The following is a 14285-nucleotide window of genomic DNA, read 5'->3' on the forward strand; positions in this document are numbered from 1 at the left end:
CATAGCTAAGGTGGAAGAAGTATAGACTTTCTTTTCCCCATCTATCCAAAGCCCTGGCCTCTTTATCTGGAGGAACCGGATTTTTTTACAACAGAAGCCTTGACACCCTTAGGCCCCTGACTAACAGTTTCTGGGTCCGCCCTAGGACTCTTAAAAAGATATTTATGAGCTTCAGGCACCCTGTAATACCTATCCGGTTTAACAGGAGCAGGAGGCAAAGAATCAGGATTAAGAGAAGCCTCTGCAAACACATCTTCCACAACATCCAGAACAGGAGGTATAGCCAAAGGCCTATGCTGGGGTAAAAACAAAAATTCCCTAAGCCTTTTCCTGGAATCAGAGAAGTCCTGACCTTCCCACTTAAAATGTTCCCTCATGGAATGAAGAGTCTCTGAAAAAGAAAAATCCTCTGGAGGAGAAGCAGGAGTAGTAGAATCATCCACATCAGAATCAGAATAAGGAGAATACTCCTGCAAGTCTTCAGCCGAAGACTCTGAAACATCTGAAGCCTGCTCAAAACTCCCCAACTCTGGTTCCACCCTAGGCCTCTTATCAGGAGGGGGCAAAGAACCTCTAATCAAAGTAATTAAATCTTCTGCCATTTTAAGCATGTGCTTCTTGGGCACAGATCCTGATGAACTAGGAGTGACACCAACAGAAGCTAAACCTGGCCTGCCTCTGGGAGAAGCCTTGGAAACAGAAGGAGAGGGCCTAACCACCCTAGGAAGGGAGGGGAGTACAGTAACCTGAGAAGCCCCTTCAGCCTGACCTGCCTCCTGAGAGGCCACATCCTGTAATAACAAAGTCTCCCCCTGGGACTCCAGAGAAACCTCCGGCGGAACCCCCGGTTCCACCGACACCTCTAAAGAACCGGCGTCCGGTATGGACGACTCTTCTTGCCTGGGCTTAGCTGCTTTGTCTTTGCGCTTCTTTGAAGAAGCGGGCGTCGGAGCATCCGACGGCATATTATAATTGCACCGCTTCCCGAAGACCAACCTGGCACAATCTAACCTTCGCTTAATAGTGCGCTTATTGAACCTAGCACAAAAGCGACACCCAACAACGTCGTGCTCAGGCCCCAAACAAGGAATACACAAAGTATGAATCTCTATGCGGTATCTGTTTCCCACAAGAAATACAGTTATTCACTTTTTCTGACATCCGGTAAACCACTGAGGCAAGAAAAAACTTAAATATTCCCCAACGGGGTACTTAGCCAACTTTGACTCGGTCTGAAACTCCGAATTCGAAAAATTTCAGAACGCCGAACGGCACTTGCAACGCTGCTTCTGCATCGGACCATGCGGCAAAAAAAGACTGAGGATATGACGTCGGTCATGCACATTTGTACCCTGACGTCCTGATGTCAGTCTTATGCGCCTTGACCGACGTCAGCCTAATACTTTGATATTCGAGCCGACCGAGGACAGCGGACTACCCAAGTGTAAGGACTGCAGCAATGCGAGATGAAGAACATCATAATTTCTCTCTATTTGTGCATGATAATTTTTGTTTGTTTTTGTATTGTACTGTGTGGAGCTTTTCGCCCTGGGACTCTGCTGAAAATAGAAATATATCCAGTTGGACTAGCCCGTTTAACAAATGTAAAATAAATAAAGTTTAAAAGGGATGTTCATTAAACGAGCATACCCAAGTAACTTGTTGGATGAACCAATAGAAGAGGTAAAAAGAAGAAGATGGAATGGGTTTCATAGGCCCATTTTAGAAGACTAATACACACGAGGTGCAGTTGACTGAATCTGAGGAGAGATGTACGAATTTCACAACAGTGTGTGTGATCACTTAGACAGCTTACAAAGTGAGAAATATTATATACAAAAACTTGAGTTTCATCTCAGGTGAAAGGGATTTGGTTGGTAAAATAAGAAAAAGTCCTAAGATTATTTACAGGAGGGGCATAAATTTGAAAAACATTTTAGAGAAGGAGAAAGTTAAGACCGCATAGGAACCCGGGTACATTTAAATGTGGTGGTTGTCCCTATTGTAAATATATACAAGAAAGGCATTATGTAGAAGTCAGGGGCATAAAACTGAGGAACAATAACAGATGCAACTGTCAGTCTACAATGGTTGTGTACCTGGCTAGATGTCAAGAATGCCTTTCATACTATATAGGAAAAACAGAACGAAAATTACGAGAAAGATTTATGAACACCTATACAGTATTTCCAAGAATAAAGGGTGAAAATGCCTTAGCAAAACATGGCAGTTTGAACCCGGGGCATACCTTTACATTTTGAAAAATACAGCAGATGTTGCCTAACCCGAGAGGCGGTCCAATGACAGTAATGTTAGAATTATCAGAATTGTGGCAAATTCACTACCAGGTTTAAAATTCTAAAATTTTAAAATTTAAAAAGATGATGTCAAATAAGAATTCAGATTTTCATATCATGATTTTATTCATGTTTTACATTTATTTGCTTTTAAAAGTTTTGGATACTTTTTGTATAAATGAGAAGTTTGAGTAATGTAAGTGTGACTATGTTGAGCGTACTTTAAATTCAGGATTGGTCTTTTGATCACATGACTAGCAAGAAAAGGTATTTTAAACACCATTTCTTTAGTAACAGTATATCTGAAGAAAATCATGTATAGAACTGGACGAAAAGCACTTTACACAAATTAATTTGATTTAAAGTTACATTTGTAGTCCGGTCTACCTGCCTGCCTGGAACTATTTTGGATTTGTTTGTTTTTTTACACCAAACAAACGCAGGTACTGTGTCCATCAGTTAGGGACATCCTTTGAGAGCATTTTTGGCACTTTTTAAATCCTGACTGTTTAGGCTCCTTCTCTTTAGTTTCTTTACAAATGGTGAGAAAGAAGCACAAATACTAAAGCTATGAAAAAACAACACTAACTAGATGCAAATTTAACACAGTCAATATATATAATAATATTTTTTTTAAATAGTCTGCTAAAGCACTAATAAAGCAGAACACAGCAATAAACCAACATTTGACAAAGAAATACAGCTGAGCCCTCTAATTTAAACGAGCGCTAGGCCCTCTAACAAATGGATCTAGCAGCTCTTGACAGGGAAGAAAAGGTCAAACCCTCTAAGAGAAGCAAGGACTTGGCTCTCTAAATTAAATGAGCCAAGAAAGACCAGGAAACACACAACTTACACCAGAGTGGTAAATGAGATCTGGGGAATTATACAATGCATGATGGGATAGCTATTCTGCCACGAGCCATGTGAAAGACTTCAGGCTATAGTATGCGGCCGAGTCGGAGCAGTTCCCAGCAAGTAAGAAAGAATGAAGGCAAGCTAGGACTACATATCATCATCAATTATCAGAACACAGCCTTCCAAAGTTTTCGGGTAGGAAAATTCATAAAGTCGGAATATGTAAATATTATATGTATTCACTTGGGTGTGTTTTTTGAGCTTGTAAGCCTGCTTGTGTGTGAAAAATATTCTTTATCGTCCATTGGTATCGGTGAATGGTTGAAAAGTATATTTCCTACATGCAGATTTTAGAAGTTTTTTTATCCAGTTCAATGCATGTTTCATTATCCGAACAGTTTGATTATCCGAACTACCCTAAGTCCCAATTAGTTTGGATAAGACTCTCTATTGTAAACATATCTGCAAGACAAAACAGAAATATTGAAATGACAGCAGGTGCATCTGTGGGCAGCTCTAACAGTGCACAATGCCCACAGTAAAGATCAATTAAATTTAATTACAATAATCAGGGGAATGTGGGGGGGACTTAGCACAAAATCAGCAGACTAAGATACCTTATTAATGTAATTTCTTTCTTTTTCTTGGAAGACAGCAGACATCTAATCAATGGCTCAAAAGCTGATGTAGGTGGCAGGGAGGCACAATCTATGAAAGGGCCATTACTCTATCACTGCTAGACAATCCTAGACATGGGTTTCCACCATGGAGAAATGCATCTATAGGACATCTGTAAGCGAAGATACATTATGGTAAAAATGGTAGAAATAGCCACAGTAATCAAAACATCTGACAGGTAAAGGGGCAAACGGGGGGTATAAGTACTGCCTGCCAGGATGGGCAGTGTGTGTGTGTGTATGACAGTAGCAAACTGAAATACATCACTGTGTCCATCAGAAGTGTACCTAGAAAGTACAGTGGTGTACACTTGCCATAAATGTAGACAGAGTGTATTCACTGTTGCAGTCCTAACCAATGGGTTATCCGGCTCCCAGTAGCCCTCGATCGGCCAGAATACCAAAGGTAAGTAAATATGACGTCGGCTGTAAAGGATGTCAGGACGTCCGATACAAAGGGAGGCAGCCGACATCAATTCCTCAGTCTTTCTTGCCATAACAGTCAGAAGCCCCCAGAAAACAAGGCTTAAACCAAAAGCAATTTTGGCAAATACCAAATTTAGCCTGTACCATAGGAAAAGAGAACAGGAGAGGTCCAAAAAGGGGGAAGGAGGGAGGGAAACCAGGACTGCAACTGTGAATACACTCGAACATCTACATTTATGGTAAGTGTACATAACTGTACTATGTTCATGTTTCACTGTTGCAGTCCTAACCAGTGGGTTGATTACAAAATCCCAGAGAAAAGGGAGGAGGAACCAAGAGAATCAAGGATTGGAGATAATGCCCTGCAGAACAGCAGTGGCAAACCCTGCCCTAGCTCTAGAAAACAAAGGCAAATTATAATGCTTTGTGAAAGTGTGAACAGAAGACCATGTGGCAGCCTCCAAAATGTCTTTAGTAGGGACACCCCTTAAAAAGGCTGCAGAAGTGGAAGCTGTTCTAGCTGAGTGGGTCCTAACCCCTTGAGGAGGAACCTTACCATGAAAGGAGCAACAGAGAGATACAAATGTGCAATCCATTTAGAAATGGTTTGCTAAGAAATAGCCTTGCCCTGAGCTCCAGGGGCAAAACTGACCAATAACTGTGCTGATTTCCAAAGGTCTTTAGTCCTGTCCAGGTAAAACCTAAGCTGTCTGTGCACATCAAGAGAATGTAGGAGCCTTTCACCTCTATTCCGAGGATTAGGAAAGAAGGTAGGAAGGTGTATGGACTGATTAAGAGTCAGGGTAGAAACCACCTTAGGCATAAAGGAGGGGTTGGTTCTTAGAGCGACCCTATCTGCATGGAAAATAAGAAAGGGCTATACAGCCATCAAAGCTTTTGCAGCTCCGAAACCCTCCTTGCTGAAGTTATAGCCAAGAGGAAGGCAGTCTTCCAAAAGAGAAACTTTAAATCTGCAGTGACAGCTGGCTCAAAAGGAGGAAGAGCAAGTTTCTCTAGAACAAAATTAAGACCCCAGGCTGGAGTAGGTGCCCTTCCGGAAGGTTTTAAGTTGCAAGCACCTCTAAGAAACATTTTCATCAGGGGATGAGAGAAAATGGGTTGTTCAAAAGAACAATGAGCAGAAATGGCTGAAGCATGGATCTTGATAGAGGAAAAAGAAAGACCACCTTGAAGCAAATCAGCCAGGTTTTCCAGGATCAGAGGAAGGGCAGGATGAGAAGATGATTCCCCTCTAACCTGCATCCAGTGAGAGAATCCTTCCCATTTGCCAGTGTAGGACTTCCTAGTGCTAGGTCTCCTGGCCTCCCTCAGCACGTCAACCACCTGCTGGGAAAGGGAAGAAAAGGGAGGAGTCATACAATGAGCCATACTGCCAAATGTAGAGATGGAAGATGAGGATGTGGAATGTTTCCCCCTTCCTGAACCAAAAGATCTGGCTTCGGAGGAAGATGCCAAGGAGGAGGAGAGACTGCGAAGCAGTGGATACCAATGCTGTCTGGGCCAGTCCGGAGCTATGAGAATAGTCCTTGGTCGTTCGTCCTTGATCTTCAGTAATACTCTGGGAAGAAGAGGAAGAGGAGGGAAGGCATAAACTGACAGCAGCGTCCAAAAGGGAAGGACATCCACTCTCCAGGCTCTGCTGTGATGCTGTCCGGTTCAAAAAAAGAGGTAGAAGATGGTTGCCTTGGGAGGAGAAAAGATCCACCTGCAGTGTGCCCAAACACTGAATGATGCTGTAAAAAATGACTGCTCTGTTCAACTGCCACTCGTGAGGATCCAGGGGTTGTCTGCTCAACTGGTCTGCCAAAACATTGAGCCTTCCTGGAAGAAATTGAGCTAGGAGATGCAGGCCCAGGGATGCTGCTATGGACCAAGGATTCATGCTCTGCCTGCACAGGGAGTAAGAATGAGTCCCTCCCTTATGTACCACATGACTGTGGTGTTGTCCGCCCCTACAAGCAGGGTCTCTGGAGAAAGAAGATGCTTGAAAGCTAGCAAGGCCTGCTGAACTGCTATCAACTCCTTTAGATTTATGTGCAGGTGCCTCTGCTGGGCATTCCAACGTCCCTGTATGCATCTGCCATACAGGTATGCTCCCCACGCATAGTCTGATGCATCTGTGTAGAACTTGAGTGGCAGGAGGTGGACAAAAAGGCAAGCCTTTGTTTTGTTTTGTAGACAGACTGTTGCCCACCTCAGAAACTCTGTCTGCAGACATGGAAGCAGAGGAATCATATCCAGGTCCTGTGTGTGTTGACACCAAATGTTCTAGAGGTACCATTGCAATTTCCTCATATGCAGTAAGCATATGGAATCATGAGAATGCAAGAGGCCATGTATCCCAGAGCTTGCAGGTATTTCCTTGCAGGGAGCTGGGACAGGCTTGCCAGGTCCCTGAAGTAAACTGAAAGAGTGGTCTGCTTCTCCTGGGTGAGATATATCGGGCGGCTGTGTTCAGATCCGCTCCCAGGAATGTTATCTCCTTGGATGTCACCATTTTTTATTTTTCCTCATTGAGAGTGTAACCCAGGGAAGATAGAGGAGTCTTTACGAATTCTAGATCCTTTAACAGCTGTTCGTGAAAATCTGCTTGAATCAGACAGTCGTCCAAGTATAGATAAATCTGAATTTTCTTCTGCCTGCAAAAAGCAATGACTGGAGCCAGGCACTTTGTGAAAACTCTGGGAGCAGTAGATAAGCCAAAGGGCAGCGCAGAGAATTGATAATGTTGCTTGCCCACCCTGAAACGAAGGTATTGCCTGCAACTTTCCCTGATAGGGATGTGCAGATAAGCTTCTTTAAGATCCAAAGTTACCGGCCAGGAATCCTTTTCAAACACTGGCAGCAACTGATGCAGAGTGCGCATTTTGAACTTTGGAATTACCAAGAAAGAGCTTGGAATGGACAGATCTAGGATAGGACGCCAGGTGCCTTGGTTTTTTTGGAACTAGGAAAAGTCTGGCATAGAAACCCTGGCCTACCTGCTGGGCAGGAACGGATTCTATTGCTCTCAGAAGAAACCGCAACAAAATTTGTTTTTCTACTTCTGCCCTTTGGTTTAGAGGAGCGTCCAGGAATCCTTTGGGAACTGGAAAGGTGTGGAAAGAAAACTTGTGGCCTAGGGATACAGTTCTGAGTACCTGTCTGTGATAGTGGCCCAAACATTTGCAAAAAGGGCCAACCTTCCCCCTAAAGGACTCTCCAGGCAGGCAAGAGCAGGCAGAAGTTGGATAAAGTCCTTCAGAGTGTTTTGACTGAGATGCAGGCTTAGAACTTCACGCCTTGGAAGTGGAAGCCTGCCAATGCTTAGAACTTTGAGGGGTAGCCGCCTGTCCCCGAGAAGATTTGTAACCTCTAGTCCTTGAACGATTCTATCTGCTGGAATCAGGAAACATCCAACTCTTAGAAGGGTAATTCCTGCTAAAGCGAGGAGGTTGAACTTGCAGAAAATCCTTAACAGTTTACATAGACTTGGCCTTATCCTCCATCTTCTTCAGCACTTCCTCTGCTTGGCTGCCAAAAAGACTGTCCTTGTGCAAAGATACTTCTAACAGCTTAACCTTGACAGGTTCTAGAAGGGGCTGTTCCCTGAGCCAAGCGTGCCTTCTAATAACAGATCCAGTAGCTGTAGCCCTGCAGGAGGCTTCTAGAATGTCAAAAACACAATGTAAGGAATGTTTATTGACGAGACTAGCAGAATTCAGCAAATCCTGCATATCCTTGCTCTCCGCCAAAAGTGGCACACTTGCTATCCTAGACTTAAATAGCCTCCAAGATGTGGTGCTGGTACTTCAGCATATGAAAAAGACAATTAGTAGACCTAATAGGAAGAGTGGTAGAGGTATAAATTTTTTACCCCACCTATCTAGGTTCCTAGATTCCCTGTCAGAAGGAACAGGATTTTTAGTAACTGTGGCCTTAACTCCTTTTAGGCCTTGAGAAATAACCTCAGGATCAGCAAACTGATTCCTGAAAAGAAACAGATGAAAATCAGGGACCCTATAGTACCAGTCAGGTTTCCTGGGAGCAGGAGGAACCGAATTTGGAGTGAAGGAATTTTCCAGGAAAACAATCGACCACATCCAACACTGGGGGAATAGCCAGAGGTTTATGCTGAGGCAAATCCAAAAACTCCCTAATCCTTTTCTTAGATTGGGGATAAGTCCTGACTTTCCCATTTAAAATGCTCCCTGGGGATAGTCCTGACTTTCCCATTTAAAATGCTCCCTGAGAGTATTTAAAGTTATCACCAAAAGAGAAATCCTCTGGGGGAGAAGCAGAAGGAATGGACTCCTCTGCATCTGAATCCTCAAAAGGAGTAAAAGCCTGAGACGCTTCCTCTTCATCAGGAGAAATGGTAGAAGAATCAGAGCCAGAAAAAGACAAAGCCTCAGGAGAAACATCCCTGCTCCTTTTAGGAGGAGGAGGCTGTGAATCTCTAATAGGGGTCAAAAGGTCATTAGTCATATTAACCATCTGGGATTGAGGGGAACAAAAAGAAACTGGAGCCTGCTTTTTCACAGGCTTACGACTGGAAGATTTACCTGAAAGTCTAAAGGGGCCTGGCAACCGCCGAAGTCGCAGCAGAGTTAGTCAGTAAGAGCTTGCTGTCTGAACGAAGAACGGAGGCCTCTGACACTGGCGTCAGCTTAGCAGCTACAGATCCAGCTGAAGAGGTGACAGGCGAGAGGTCAGAAGGCAAAATGGAGGCCGGAGGCCTAGGGGACTCAGAAATGGTCTCAACAGAGGCCTGCGGTTGAAAATCCGCGGACTGCAGGGGCTGCAAAGATGCCTCACTGGCTACAGCATGACTGACTACCATCCTAACATCATCCGAGGACTTAACCTTCTGAAGCCGGTCGTGGTCCTTATCCTTACGTTTCTTGGGTATATCCAAAGCCTAAAGACCAGCAGACGCCATACCGACAAACTTAGGCCAAACTCCAAAATGTTTAGCTAAAAGCTTAGCCCGATGACGAATAATACGCAGATTAAAGGAGGCACAGATATCACAATTAGGAACGTCATGGTCAAGGCCTAGACAAATATAATGGGAATGTAAATCTCTATGGGGAATCTGCTTTCCACAGGTAAGACAATCATTAACCTTTTCTGACATTCGTTAAGGCAAGAAAAGAGGATTCCCAATGGGGTACTTAGCTGTAGTAGACTTCAACTTTGTTGCTGGAAACGAAAAAGGTAAACTGCTGACCGGCACTCGTGCAAGAAATGCTTCTGCTTCGGGCTCCGTGGCAAGGAAGACTGAGGAAGTGACGTCGGCTGCCTCCCTTTGTATCGGACATCCTGACGTCCTTTACAACAGAGAGCCGATGTCATATTTACTTACCTTTTGTATTCTGGCTGATCGAGGGCTACTGGGAGACGGATAACCCATTGGTTAGGACTGCAACAGTGAAACACGATGAACATATGGCCTTTTTTGGGGGGGGGGGTCAGATGGCAGCAGGCTGTGTGCGAGAAAGCAGTTACATGACCACTAAACATGCCCTGGGATTCAATAATGCCTACACCAGGTGTACAGCAACTGTACACCATTCTGAGTGAACAGACAACACAGACATAACTCACCTTCTTCCTCAGATTTTAGTTTTCCTACTGATATTCTTACAGTTTTAAATATTGACCGGGATTCATAAAGGTTACTACAAAGTGTTGACTAATGTACACTTAGTATAATCTGAGTGACTAGACAGCACAAAAATGTGATAAGAATATTCTTGAATCCATATCGTGTACACTTAGTGCAGGTTTTATTGAATCTGGCCCGTGGGTTATTAGCATATGACAATGTGTAGGTATTTTTTAATCACAATCAATTATCAGAAATTTACACAAATTAGTTACTTGGGGTGGCGGGGGAAGGGGGTTACCTGAAAGCAAGGAACAATAGAGGACTGTTCTCAATGATATGACTTATTAGCAAGTACTGCACATGCTGAGCATTAGCAAGATGAAAAATGTCACTGTGACCATTACTACTTTCATTTTTAAATCACAATGAAATCAGATGTATGCAGAAAATGGCTTGCACTGGTGGGGGTGATACTGTGTGCAAAGTGAATTACTGCTGTGACCGCAGATAGTCAGTACGGCTTGTCAGAAGACATGTACATATATCATGAGTATGGGAGAATGTGTACAAAAAAAAAATTAAATTAGATGATTTATAAGCAGACTCTTTTGGGTTAGTATGCAAACAAAAGAAACCTGAAACTACATATTTTGTACCACTTTTTGGTTTCAAAGAAACCTGAAACTACATATTTTGTACCACTTTTTGGTTTCAAGCTGTTAACTTACTATTACTTTACGGAATCCCTAATCTAGATGTTTTCAGATACTGTTCACAAGAGGGATTTACTTTATAATGCCGATTTTCCGAAAGATGAAATTTCATATGGCTGAGACCATATGATCGAACTTTCGGAAACTCGACAATAACCCCCCCCCCCCCCAAAAAAAGAAAGAAAAACCTCTCACTATTATTTTCAGGGGACAAGCCCCCCTGCACCCCACACCCCCGCTACTAAAATATTCCAAATCCAAGAATGCACTACAGTGAGGAAAAGGGAAGTCTCCCATTTCGCACTGTATGCAGATCTCAGTTCACAATGTCAAGATTCCGAAAGTTCGATCATATGGTCTCGGCCATATGAAATTTGATATTTTGGGATTTCGGCATTGTGAAGTGTTCCCCACAAGAGACATACACAAGCACCCCAACAACACAAATACATAAAATCTTAACTATACCTATCTTTTATAACAACTAAAATTCATTTGTTCCTGAAAGTTAAGGAAAAAAAGAACATTACCAGGATTTTTAACTTGGTCCTCACTGCATCCATTTCATTACTTCTGCATCTAAAAGCACATCTGCAGTTTGCAACTAAATTTTCAGGAATCTTGTCAAACATTTTACCAGAAAATGCGATACGGATTCAGAGATAATATCCTGTATTGACAGGCTCCACAGACAGTCTTTTAACAGAGACCACCAGCTATAACTGGTGGAATCTCTTGGATGTTTAGAAGTCTGAATAAAACTGAAATTAAAGTATAGTTTAAACTTAGGCGGACAAAAGAAAAGTTTTCCAGCCTAGTAAAGGAGGCGGTAGAAGCTATCTGAATGGGTTTCCTTCCATCATCAAAAGCATGGCAGAAAGTTAGGAAGTGCATGCACTCAGCACTTCTTTCCTCAAAAAAATAAAATTTCTCCACACGCAATCCACAGTTAAACAGATGGCAGGTAGCCTAGTAGTAAGAACTGGGGTACCACCTTTACATACCCAGACAAATTTTTTACTGAAATGTAAGACTGCATTTCAAAACACAACACCCAAATTATTGCGAGGGACTCGTTTTTACTTGCTGCTAAAATAAAGGCTACTGTTTTGTAGGTTTAGTATAAAGAAATAAAAATACTAAAGTACTTAAAACACTAGCAATGTGCAGCTGCTAAAGGAAAACCTCATTTTTCCTAAAATATTACACCATTCGGTTTTTCAAGCATTCCTTTCCCCACCCATAACAAAGGGCACAATGGACCAAATCAGGACTTGCTATGAAAAAGCTACTAGCATAAGATAACCACTAAGATGTACTGAGGGACTGAAATTTGACATTCCACGGTTCCCATCCCTGCCACACAACATTTTTGTCAGTCACAACAGAGAAGTCACAGTTATTCCACACAAAACTCACCCTCCCCAAACCGGACATGCAACAGAGTTTTACTTTGAAATTTTCCCACAGAAAATTTTAAATAAACATACATAACACTTTTTGAAATATGAGTCAATAGGGAATGATTTAAAAGGGGAGAAAGCACACTTCAAATGGCACAAAAAATAACAGCAATTACGAGCTGTCTGCAAGCAGGCAAAAGAGTGACCCAAACTTTCTCAACACAGCAGCAGTCATTCCATTTATACTCAGTCTACAACTGCAAATAACTGCAAAACTGGAACTGCCCACAAGATCCCAAAATATCTCTGTAGGCATCTATTTAACATCAGTGAATACAAACCACCCAGGGAATTGAACAAAGTGGTTCAGAGAGAAAAATAAAAGCCAAAGAAACAGAACATTCATTGTTGCTGCTTATGCATACTCTTTGCCCATGTCAAGTGTCAATTTGTTTTGCTTACTTGGTATATTCAGTTCGACCCACCCCATTTACAGTTTAGGTCCCAGATGATTTTTTTTTTCCAGAAGAAAAATTCTACGAAATATAAAATAGCAGTGGGGAAAATTCACAAAGATTTTTTTTTAAGAATATGAAGTGAAAGACTGAAGGTGAGGAAAAAAAACAGTACACTACAGTGTTGCATTTATAAAAACAAATATTGGTCATCTTGCTGCAGCAGTATGGTAAAAGTCCATCCTCTTCAAAACCATACGGTTTTGATCAGAGGTCTAAGTCGGCTTGGTATAAAACCTCCCTACACTTCAGCGCCTCTCCTTAACCATACAGCACCTCAATCCCATTGCTTTAGAGATCAAATTGGGCCACTCAATAGCAAATAGGAGTAAGAAAAATACTAGGAGAATGTATAACCATAAACTTTAGAAGAACTTGCCTCAGACTGGCTGGGAGGAGGAGGGGGGAATATGTTGAAAAGGACCGACTCCAACAATCTGTCACTACAGCAAGCATGTAACTTTTACTCAGAGGATACAAGTCCATCCTCCTCAAAGCATTCCACTTACTGCAGTGGTTCCAAATAAGGACGTTGATGTTAAGATCACATCCACCTTCATGCCTTGTGTATGTACTCAAAGGAGCTCATATCACAGCCCCACAAATAGGTTTCACATGCGTTTACTAGGCCACCAACCAGAAAGGTTTTTTTAAGCCTAGCCATAAATCCTCAAATCTCTAACAATTTCTGGTATCCTTGATAAGTGTAAGAAGGGGCTTGGGAGATTAACCATTTACAGGCTGTGTCCATATGTGTACATCATACATCTTTGTATGATACGATGCGTTTATAAAAAATGTGAGTTGTAGCCACCGACCTTGTTGAATATACAGTACTAATACACATCAGATTTGATGGACACTGAACAACAAAACTTAATACATTCTAAAAGTCACCTGGTCAGTGGTGCTTTACAGATATTCAGATCCACTCAGTGTTGCATACCAAACCACACCACAGCTACGTTTTAATCTCAGCAAAAGCATTGTGGGAAACAGAATTTTGAAACTCCTGCAGGGCAGACCCCATCCCATGGCAACAATCACAGAAGGGTTACGAAAGCTGGAAAGGGTGGCTCAGATTGAGACAGGGTGTATGTAGCTACCGCTACCAGATTAGGTGGCACTTGCAAACAATGAAGAACTTAAATGTGATGGTGACAGGAAATCAGAGATATTCCATATGAGATTTCAAGAAACCACTCTAGAAATCTCATATGTAACCTTGCATAAAGAACTAGAAAGTCAACGGCTGCTATGAAATGTTTTGAGGCATGTAATGAATTAAAAACTAGTTGAGAATGGAGGGACACTGTGATGAACTGAAAGAATTCTTCCTTGGGAGTAGACTGGTCTTGTGCAACAGTGCATTTGGCAAGAGTGAAAAAGTAAAGGTTTTTGGGGACTGCATCTGAGACTTCAGTGCTGCCCAAAGAATGGAACAACTGAAGAAAATGCTCCAATATAGGAGGTCACACCATCTAGCAATGCTGGAGTGACTAGCAGCCTAGCCTCCAAGTAAGAAAATACTTGGACAGCTTAAAGCCTCTGATTTTCTGCTACCACAGCCATACATTTGGTGATCAACCTGGAAGCAGAGGTGAAACCAAACAGAACAACATTAAGCTGGTAGCGACAAAGACTCACTCAGAAGAGTAGAAACCATCTTGATTCCTTTGCAATCTTTAAGTGAAAGTATATAATCCTGGTAATCCAAAGAGCACAATCAAGAGAGAATAATTTTTACAGACATTCTAGAAACCTCTCTTTGGGGACAAGCCC

The sequence above is a fragment of the Protopterus annectens genome, chromosome 3.part1 (assembly GCF_019279795.1).
Source record: "Protopterus annectens isolate FY-2018-M chromosome 3.part1, PAN1.0, whole genome shotgun sequence".
Taxonomy (NCBI): domain Eukaryota; kingdom Metazoa; phylum Chordata; order Ceratodontiformes; family Protopteridae; genus Protopterus; species Protopterus annectens.